The sequence below is a fragment of the Lissotriton helveticus genome, chromosome 5_1, assembly GCF_964261635.1.
Source record: "Lissotriton helveticus chromosome 5_1, aLisHel1.1, whole genome shotgun sequence".
NCBI lineage: Eukaryota > Metazoa > Chordata > Amphibia > Caudata > Salamandridae > Lissotriton > Lissotriton helveticus.
In genome coordinates, this window is record NC_136065.1 from 1413243648 (window position 1) to 1413254135 (window position 10488).

A 10488-nucleotide genomic window follows, 5' to 3' on the forward strand; every position below is an offset into this window, starting at 1 on the left:
GTTTCTTTTAAAAAATAACTTGTTACTGTGTCACAATCGTTTTTTACCTGTTCTATTGCACTTTGCTCTGGGCACTCCCCCTCCCTTGAAGCTACAGCATTCACTCCGTGCAGCCGATTTCAACGCTGCTGCGGAATCTTCCTCATTTTCGCCGCCCTCAGCCTGCTAACGAGGCCACGCCCACTTGCCCAAGGCCACGCCCACCGACAACATTTAAGGCGCACTTTGCCCAAAAGCTGGCATTGTTGAACCTAATAGCTCCTGAGGCGGAAGCCGGGAGGTTTATTTAGCGTTTCTTTTAAAAAATAACTTGTTACTGTGTCACAATCGTTTTTTACCTGTTCTATTGCACTTTGCTCTGGGCACTCCCCCTCCCTTGAAGCTACAGTATTCACTCCGTGCAGCCGATTTCAACGCTGCCGCGGAATCTTCCTCATTTTCGCCACCCTCAGCCTGCTAATGAGGCCACGCCCACTTGCCCGAGGCCACGCCCACCGACAACATTTAAGGCGCACTTTGCCACAAAAGCTCGCATTGTTGAACCTAATAGCTCCTGAGGCGGAAGCCGGGAGGTTTGTTTAGCGTTTCTTTTAAAAAATAACTTGTTACTGTGTCACAATCGTTTTTTACCTGTACTATTGCACTTTGCTCTGGGCTCTCCCCCTCCCTTGAAGCTACAGCATTCACTCCGTGCAGCCGATTTCAACGCTGCCGCGGAATCTTCCTCATTTTCGCCGCCCTCAGCCTGCTAATGAGGCCACGCCCACTTGCCCGAGACCACGCCCACTTACCAAGGACACGCCCACTTGCCAGAGGCCACGCCCTCTTTCCCCCCAGCCTCTCCACTACTTAAGGATGTGCCTGAGCCGGACGCGCAGCGGACGCGCGCTGCAGGCGCCGTCAGTGCGCTGAAGGCGCGCCTAAGGCAAGCCCATCTGCGCCCGTCCGCGCCAGACCGAGCCATGAGCCCAGGACCCCTGCACCTCCTTCACCTTCCCCACGGAGGTATACCCCTGAAACCATTCTTAAACTCCAGGACTCCTCTCCCTCTCTCTGCCACGGCACCATTTCCCTAGAGGAAGGACAATCCTGCTGCCCAAACTGCGCATTCAGGCTCACACCCAAACTACCCCTGAGACCATGTGTGATCAAGATGGCTCTATTCAACTGCAGATCCCTCCCGAAACATCAGGCAGAAATATACATGCTCCTGCAAGACTCCGGGATCGATATCCTTTTCCTCACTGAAACATGGATTAATTCCAACTCAGACCCTGACATAGTCCAATCACTCCCCCCCGGGTATCTAATCAAACATCATGATAGACCCTCCGGGATCGGGGGCGGAATCACGATCATCTATCAAAACAACCTGTCTTGCCAATTTAAGGACAGCCCAATTCAGGCCTGCGAAAATGTCCAATTCTCCATTCACTTATCCCCATCCACAACCCTCTCTGGGGTGCTTGTCTATCGGCCCCCAGGCCCGCAAATCCCTAGTTGAGTCCATCTCCTCTCTTGCCTGTTTATCTCCTAACTTCACGGTCTTGGGAGACTTAAATCTCCATCTGGATGACCCCACAAACAAGGTTGCCGATGACCTAAAGGAAGACCTGGCCTCCCTGGACATCCATTTGAAATGTAATCAGCCCACCCACTGCAAGGGTCATCTGTTAGACCCCATACTCACCAACCTGCCGAGCCTGGTAGTGAATAACCCCCTCCCCATCCCATGGTCAGACCACCATTTAATCCCCTTCCAGCTCCAACTCTCGCACGAAGCGCCGGTCAGACCCCCTCCCCAAGTACTATCTCGTCCGTGGCAAAAACTGGACACGGCTTCATGGACCCAAGCACTTGCCTCAACCACTCCGGTGCTTGACCCAGATCCCTCCAGAGCAGACGTCCAACTCTGCTCCTGGATTGAGCAATCTCTTGACGCCATCCTTCCCGTCAAATCCCTACCCACTAAAAGGAAATCTTTTAAAACCCCGTGGTTCACCCAGGAAATATGTATCCTCAGGAAAAAGTGCAAAAAGCTCGAGCGCCTCTGGAGGAAGGACTGGGCTGTTGAAAGCAAAAACAAATACAGATCCTCCCTGAAGCAATACAAATCCTGTATAAAAACCACCCAGGCAACCTTCTTCGAGGGGAAAATACAAGCCGCCGCGAACTCTGCCAAAGAAACCTACCGGATTGTTCGCCTCCTTACAAAAACGCCAGAACCACTACCCAGACTGGACCCTTTGGGCACGAGATGTAACCAGCTAGCTGAGTTCTTCTCAACAAAAATTAATAATATCATCAACTCCCTTCCCAGCACCATTTCCAAGCTCCCCTCGATCCCTCCGCCCGGTCCAGACACCCCTTGCCTCATAGCGTTCTCCCAGGTGACCACTGATCTTGTACCCTCACAGTCAGTAAAGAGTGGGGCCCCCTCAGACCCAGCACCCATGAGCAAACTGTAGCCCCCCTTCTATTAACTCATCCTTTTCCTTTGGAACCGTGGCAATTCACTGGAAAAAAGCCATTGTCCGGGCACTGCTCAAAAAACCGCAATTAGATCCCACCGACTTGTCAAACTTTAGACCCATCTCTCTTCTTCCGGCCATTAGCAAAGTGGCCGAGAAAATCGTCAACCATCAACTTTCCCTCTTCCTGGAATCCAACAGTCTCCTGCGCCAATCCCAGACGGGGTTTAGACCTGGACAGGGAACAGATACCGCTCTTCTAGCCGTGGTCGAGGAGGCAAGATCAATCATCGACTCGGGAGGATCAGTGGCAGTGATCCTCCTTGACTTGAGTGCCGCCTTCGACACGGTGGACCATGCCATCCTTATCCACTGTCTCAGCATGGCAGGAATTGCTGGCACTGCCCTGTCCTGGATAAAATCCTTCCTGGAAGACAGAACCTTCCAGGTGGCTGACGGCAGAGTCACCTCAAGTGCCCATCCCCTCAAGTGTGGGGTCCCCCAGGGCTCCTCCCTGAGCCCCACACTTTTTAACATATACATGTCTCCCCTGGAAGACATTGTAACTCCATTCGGCATAAAAACAGTCATGTATGCCGATGACACCCAGCTGGTAGTTTCCATCAACCAGTCACCCAACACTCTTAACAACTTGTCAGCATGCCTCCAGGATATCTCCCATTGGATGCGTGAATCGCGGCTGAAACTAAACGGAGATAAATCCGAGATTCTCCTCCTAGGAAATCCCCGCAAACTCCCCACATCCCTCTCTTGGCCACCCTGCATGGGGTCACCCCCCTCCCCCAAATCAGAAGTCAAAAGCCTAGGTATCTGGCTGGACAAAGACCTCAATTTTAAAGTCCATGCCAGAAAAACCGCCGGCACATGCCTCGGCCTTATTAAGTCCGCACGAAAAATCCTGCATCTGATCCCGTTCCAATCCAGGAAACTGCTCATGCAGGGACTGGTTAATTCCAGACTGGACTACGGAAACGCCCTCTATTTAGGGGCTCCCGCAGCGGTTATCAACAAGCTGCAATGTGCGCAAAACGCCGCCGCAAGACTCCTGACCGGGACCAAACCCAGATGCTCGACTAAACCAGCCCTCAGATCTCTACACTGGCTCCCGATCAGAGAAAGGATCACTTTCAAGACCCTCTGCATTTCCTACAAAATACTGCACAGCAGAGGTCCGCCTATCTTAAGATCTCTCCTTAAACCGCATCACGCAAATAGGCAACTCAGATCGAACTCCCTCTCGCTGGCCAGCGTCCCCAGAATAAAAAAAGCCCACGCAGGGAGCCGACTGTTTTCCTACAACGCTCCAAAGCTGTGGAACTCCCTTCCGCTCGCCATCCGAAGTGAACACAACCTACCAGCCTTCCGCAAGCAACTAAAAACATGGCTCTTCCCATAACTCCTCCCTTTCTCACCCCCTCTGTTGCTTTAGGTTGATCACCAGCGCTGGGACGCCCTAGGGTAGCTACGCGCTCTACAAATCCGCATTCAAAAATTCAAAAATTCAAAATTCACAATGGTGGAGGTAAAGCCGTCGGGGATAGACAGGGTGGTAGCTGCTAAATTTCTCTCTGCCACATGAAGTCTATTAAAATTAATATTAACACAGCCACCCTCACAGCCCTTCTTGGCTCACCCTATCCAGTTGACTCTATGCACCATATTAATATGTCTTTCCCCCGACATGCCTAAGACCATATTACGACTCAGCCAGTGCAAGACTTTGTTCTTGATTTGGTCAAAGTCCATCGTTACTCCCGGTAAGAGTGGGGTGCATTCCGCAGCACCACTACATACGGAGTTGATTCAGTTGGTAAATGTAAGGTGATTGATATCTGGGTGAATTTAGTGGGTGAACCTTGCTGGAGCCTGTTCCTCCTCTGTTCATCCTAGCCATATTTCTGTTAACAATTCTAGGACTATAATGAGGCCTGGGTTTCCCTTTTAAAGATATCCACTCATTCCCCAATGTGGAGGCACAAGAGGACTGTGCAGTTAGACATGCCAAGGGGATAATATCCTCTGACTTTCGTAGTAACAGTGGGTCCTTGCTCCTTATACTACGTTTACATTCAATATGACTGTTGACAATAGAAAAACGAGTTGGCACAGGTGTATGAGTGTAAACTGCTGTAGCACTGGCAATATTACTCTGGTTGAGATTAATGAGTTCATTTTCTATTGCTGTTTGGCATTTCTTAATAGGATCCAATTTAGCATCCAGGCAGCTAGTAGAGAGTCCTTAAGCAGATCCAGCATGGTCACCAGGTCAGATTTGACCAAACCCTGCTAGTCATGAAAACTAGATTGCTGAACGTAAACCCTTGAAGTGCTTGGGTTTGCTAACTGTCAAAGGGCTCTTCCTTTGGCTCCTGTTCCCACTCTCAGACACTCAACCAAAACTATTGGGGCAACCGGGGCTACTGGGCTGTTCAATTGTGTTGACAGATCCGTACCATGACCCTGCAGACAGGTATGTAATGAATCTACCAAAGTCGCGCCATAAGAAGGAACAGATATACAATTGTCCCAGCTTTTCTCCTTGTCTGCAGACAGGATGGTTACATGTGTTAAGAGAAGTGTGCTTGAGGTCCCAGAGGATAGATGAGATGAAGGAGAACGAGAGAGGCAACGGATAACTAGTTCCATCTCCTTGTATAAAACACCAGCAGCTCGTTGTAAAAATGCATAGTGGTTACTGAATTTGCAGGGACCTTAGGGGCAGCAGACGTTAGTTTACGTTTCCTTGTAATACAGCATGGAGGTAAGGTAACACAAAAGTCCAAACAAGATCACAAGATGGTGAATAAACACTTATGAGCACACTGCTGTCACTAGAGCACTGATGACTAACTAGCACAGCGTTATGTCCAACTAACATGTGCCAAGAAAGAGCAACACATTTAAACCTGTGTCCAGGTTGTGTGGCAGCCCTCCGTGTTGACAATGAAAAGATTAAAGCTGTGTACTGGTAGGTAAGCGTCATTAAACAATCTGACAAAAGGGTAAAAGATGACCCTACCTGCTCTTCCTGCTCAAACCAGGATCTCCTAGGTGGGTAACCACTCTTTGCTATACCTTTGCTTGCAGCCGCATGAGAAGATATGAATGAGAACCACCTCCGGGATGAGTGACAGAGAACCAAGAGTGGTTGCCCAGCCTCCTCCAGTCTCAGATGAGTGCGGACAGGCCCAACCTTGCCCCAGGCTTAACAAATTCGGTGCTCATGACAAGCTCAGCTCATCATGAGGCACAGTGTTGCTGTGCTCATGATGAACTGAGCTCGTCATAACCGCCGCGGCGCTCCCACGCGGGGATCATTCCCCTGCTGTGCTGAGCGTTCTACGAAAACGGGTGCGGTCATGGCGAGCTCAGCTTGTCATGAGCACAGCGCCACCATGATGCATGACGAGCCAAGCTCGTCATGAGCACCGCGGCCCCCCTCCCCCCGCACCACAGGGAAATTAGGCCCGCGGCAAAGGGGTTAACCCGCGAGCGTCTCGTGCTGCAGTAGATGATGTACACCAGCGTTTCCCAAACTGTGGTCCGCGGACCCCCAGGGGTCCGTGACACATTCCCAGGGGGTCCGCAGGACCTGAGTGCCTAACGTCGGAATAAAATCTAAACACTCACGAGCCCTCGCAGCACATAAGGAGGTGTGAATATACTTGGCGCCCGGGCGCCAACACTGTCATACAAGCTGCCCCTCAGGCTCCCCACACAAGTGAGGTGTGAATGTCCTTGGCGCCAGGGGCGGCATGACTGCGATGAAATCGGGCCAATCACCCTTCAGCTAAAGGTGCAAGCTGAAGGGTGATTGCCCTTATATTGTGTTAATCAATCTGCCCACCACCCGACCTCGAGCTCGCACGGCAGTGCGTGTGGTTCCTGTTCTGTTTGACCAGGCCCTGGGCATTTTGCTATCTGTCCCCCTTTGCCCTGAAAGCAGCTGCGTGGCGAGTTTGAAGAGCGCTGGAGCACGTCGAACGGGCAGGAGGGCTCTTCTTCTGGAACTGCATGTAAGTATTTAATTGTGTGTGCGTGTTTGTGTGTAGATTTGTTGTTTGTTTTGTTTTGTACTTTCATTTAAGAAAGCAGTCTAAAATCTGTCACGCATTCACTCCGGACTACAACATACCAGATGAGTGATTATATTTAGAAATAAGTGCGCTTGTCACAACTGCCCTTTAGTTAAAATGATTCATGGGTTTTAATCTTTTTCTTTCCTTTCACTGAACACGAACATAAGTGTAGCTTCTGAACGAGCAGGCATTCCCGGATTAAAGACCATGTGAGAAAATAAAAGAATTCCAGGCAACCAGTGATAAATAAATGAAGATTAATGTCCGTGGTTTTGCCGCCCCCTAGTGCAAGGAGGGCTTTCTTTTTTATTGTTGCAGCAGTATCAACAACCTGCAAAACGTGCCCATCAGGCCTCTTTGGCTTGCCCCAGTATTCTACATTTACATATGTACAATAATGTATCCACACTGTCACGTACTTTCTAATGCTCAAGAAGGGCAATCCTATATGCACTGTTGCTCTGTCCGGTGGACAACAGAGTTTTGGGTATAATTTCAGTCTCAAGGTTTTTTTTTTTAAATAAACCGCTTTTTATTGCGGTCTTCAGGCGCTACAACACATTATACAAGAAACTAACATACTAAACAAAAATCACTGACCAGAGCCCATCTTGTCTGAAAATACTTCCCCTGTGGAATTACTTCCCAGTGATGTTTGTTAGGAGGTGGAGCAGTTACATAGAGACTAGTCTTTATTTTCCAGTTGACCTTTACAAAAAAAGTGTTCCACTCGAGTTCTTTGCAGTGGTTTTTCCAGTCTTATCAGAAGGCGCAATACTTAAGCCTGTTGCTTTGACCACAGCCTCTGTCTCACCAACATTACATGCTAGCCCCCACCATTGAAGTTTAGGAAGGAAACGTTTTAACACAGGGCACTGTTGCGATTTGTTTTTGCTGACTTACAACTTTGAAAAGGATTGTGTGAATATTGCCACAGTTTTCATTTCGATGATCACCTACCACTTTGAAATAGCATTTCTACTGTAGCAGAAAGGTTTGCTTTAGTCTCTCAACTTCTTCCTGTTGCCCCCCGCCCCACAAATCCCCTAACATAGGTTGTGCCCTTTGTTACATGCATAACCCTTCTAACATTCATTATGGGCTGTGAGCCCATTACAGAACTGCATTGCTTGGACCAAGATGCCCGCACAGTATGCATCTGCTGGATGTTAAATAAAAGAGAGAAATCATGAATTGGACAATCCAGCGTGCTAACACAGCAGTGGACACTCTGACTAGTGGTACCTGCCATACACCATGAGTGGAGACAAAGGCAAGCTTGTATTTTCAAACAAGCATTTGCAATGCAATAGGTCTCGCATTAGGAAAGTGTGAGCTATTGGTATTGTAAATGACAATTTTTTTAAATATGTGTTGGCTTTGAAAATATATAAATTAATAGCATTGTTATTTACAAAGTCAATAGCTTACACTTTCCTAATGCGCGTCCTATTGGCTATGGCAATGCTTGTTGGTAGCAAGCAAGGACAGTTCTGTTGTTGTGCTGAGTGATGCTTTTGTGGTGCTGAGTGTTGATGTGGTTGGGCTGAGTGATGTGGTGGTGTATTAGAGTGATGTGGTGGTGTATTGGAGTGATGTGGTGGTGTATTGGAGTGATGTGGTGGTGTATTGGAGTGATGTGGTGGTGTATTGGAGTGATGTGGTGGTGTATTGGAGTGATGTTGTGGTGTATTGGGGTGATGGTGGTGGTGTCCCAGAGTGATGTGGTGGTGTCCCAGAGTGATGTGGTGGTGTCCCAGAGTGATGTGGTGGTGTCCCAGAGTGATGTGGTGGTGTCCCAGAGTGATGTGGTGGTGTCCCAGAGTGATGTGGTGCTGGTTCAGAGTGATGTGGTGGTGTCCTATAGTGAAGTGGTGGTATTCTAGAGTGATATGGTGGTGTCCTAGAGTGATATGGTGGTGTTCCTGAGTGATGTGGTGGTGTTGTGAGGCGTGCAGCAGTGTGAGGCGTGCAGCAGTGTGCAGCATGCAGCAGTGTAAGTAATGCAGCAGTGTGTGGCGTGCGCAGTGTGTGGCATGCAGCAGTGTGTGGCGTGCAACAGTGAGTTGTGCGGTAGTGTGCAGCAGTGTGAGGCGGGCAGCAGTGTGAGGCGAGCAGCAGTGTGAGGCGGGCAGCAGTGTGAGGCGGGCAGCAGTGTGAGGCAGGCAGCAGTGTGCAGCATGCAGTAGTATGAGTAATGCAGCAGTGTGAGGCATGCAGCAGTGTGAGGCATGCAGCAGTGTGAGGCATGCAGCAGTGTGTGGCATGAGGTGAGGGGGTGTGAGGGTGAGGGTGAGAAGGTGTGAGGGTGAGAGGGTTTGAGGGTGTGTGAGGGTGAGGGTATGTGAGGGTGAGGGTGTGGGGGGTGAGGGGGTGAGGGTGTGTGAGGGTGTGTGAGGGTGAGAGGATGTGTGAGGGTGAGAGGGTGTGTGAGGGTGAGAGGGTGTGTGAGGGTGGGTGAGTGAGGGTGTGTGAGGGTGTGTGAGGGTGAGAGGGTGTGAGGGTGAGAGGGTTTGAGGGTGTGTGAGGGTTTGTGAGGGTGAGGGTGTGGGGGGGTGAGGGGGTGAGGGTGAGGGGGTGAGGGTGTGTGAGGGTGTGTGAGGGTGAGAGGGTGTGTGAGGGTGAGAGGGTGTGTGAGGGTGAGAGGGTGGGTGAGTGAGGGTGTGTGAGGGTGAGTGGGTGTGTGAGGGTGAGAGGTTGAGGGGGTGAAGGTGTGAGGGTGGGTGAGGGTGAGTGACGGTGAGTGAGGTTGTGTGAGGGTGGGTGAGGCGGTGAGGATCCGAAGTAAATGGTGGCAGGGCAGACATCATTGCAGCTAGCAAGTCGAGTGTTTTCAAGCTGAGTGTCCCTAGAGAGATGGCAACACAGCAACAGCATTTGAGGAGCAAGGTTACTGTAAACATTGTCGGAAATGCTGTGGCGGGGGGGCGGGGGAGTGGTAGGGCATTCCTTTCAAGTCTGATGGGGCGGCGGGGGAGCGGCTTGGGAGCAGATTCCTTTGAAGTCTGATACCGAGGCTGATGGTGTTTGATGTGCATGCGCCTGACTCACACGACTGCCTCACGTGAACTGGACGTAATCCGCAGTTTGGTAGAGATTTTAAACTGCCTACTATAATCTCGCCTATTTAGCCAAATGTGTAGTTTGAAATTTCCCATATTTGTACCACAGTCTTTCATTTGTCAGTAAGCGCTCTCTCGCCTCTGTTAACCTCGTGCTTCTCCATTTATTTTTGGGTTCACAAGCGGTCATTTATTATTTTATTATAGTTATCGTTGGATTGTAGTTGTTGCACTTTTAGATCTTTTCTTCTCAATTCAATAAAATATTTTTTTAATTAAAAGAGTACTTCGTTTTAGAATAACAAATTCCCCCTGTCAAACTATACTAACAAGTAAACTCAACTTCTGAAAGTGTTCCCTTCCCAATGTGCACAGCCTTTGGCCAGCCGGGCCCTGTGCCTAACCCATAATTAAGCCTGGGTGGAGTTTGCTTCTGCCATCTCTTTATTATAACTTTCCAGCATGCTGCAGACTTCTGTACAACCCAGCTTAAAGACATAGGCAAAGTCAAAATCTCTGGCTAAACACTTATAAGGTCCCAAAGGCGAGACCTATTGGCTATGCCAATACTTGTTCTTTCAGCCCCACCTCGCCCCTGCTTCTAAATTTAAAGAGGACTGTAATGGAAATACTCATCTGATAGACTCACGGAAGTGAGGACTGTACCACTGACCCTCCAGGGGGAGACTGAGCTGGAATTCAAAAAGTGTTTTGCTTCGACAAAAGAAATCAATTACATATCACTGATCACAAGGTTGACAAAGTAATATATTTCTGTTTGGGGATTTGTTTGCACACTAACAAAGACCTACTCCCCTCTGACTTTGAACAGGGCCGTCCTGTCATGCGAGGTCA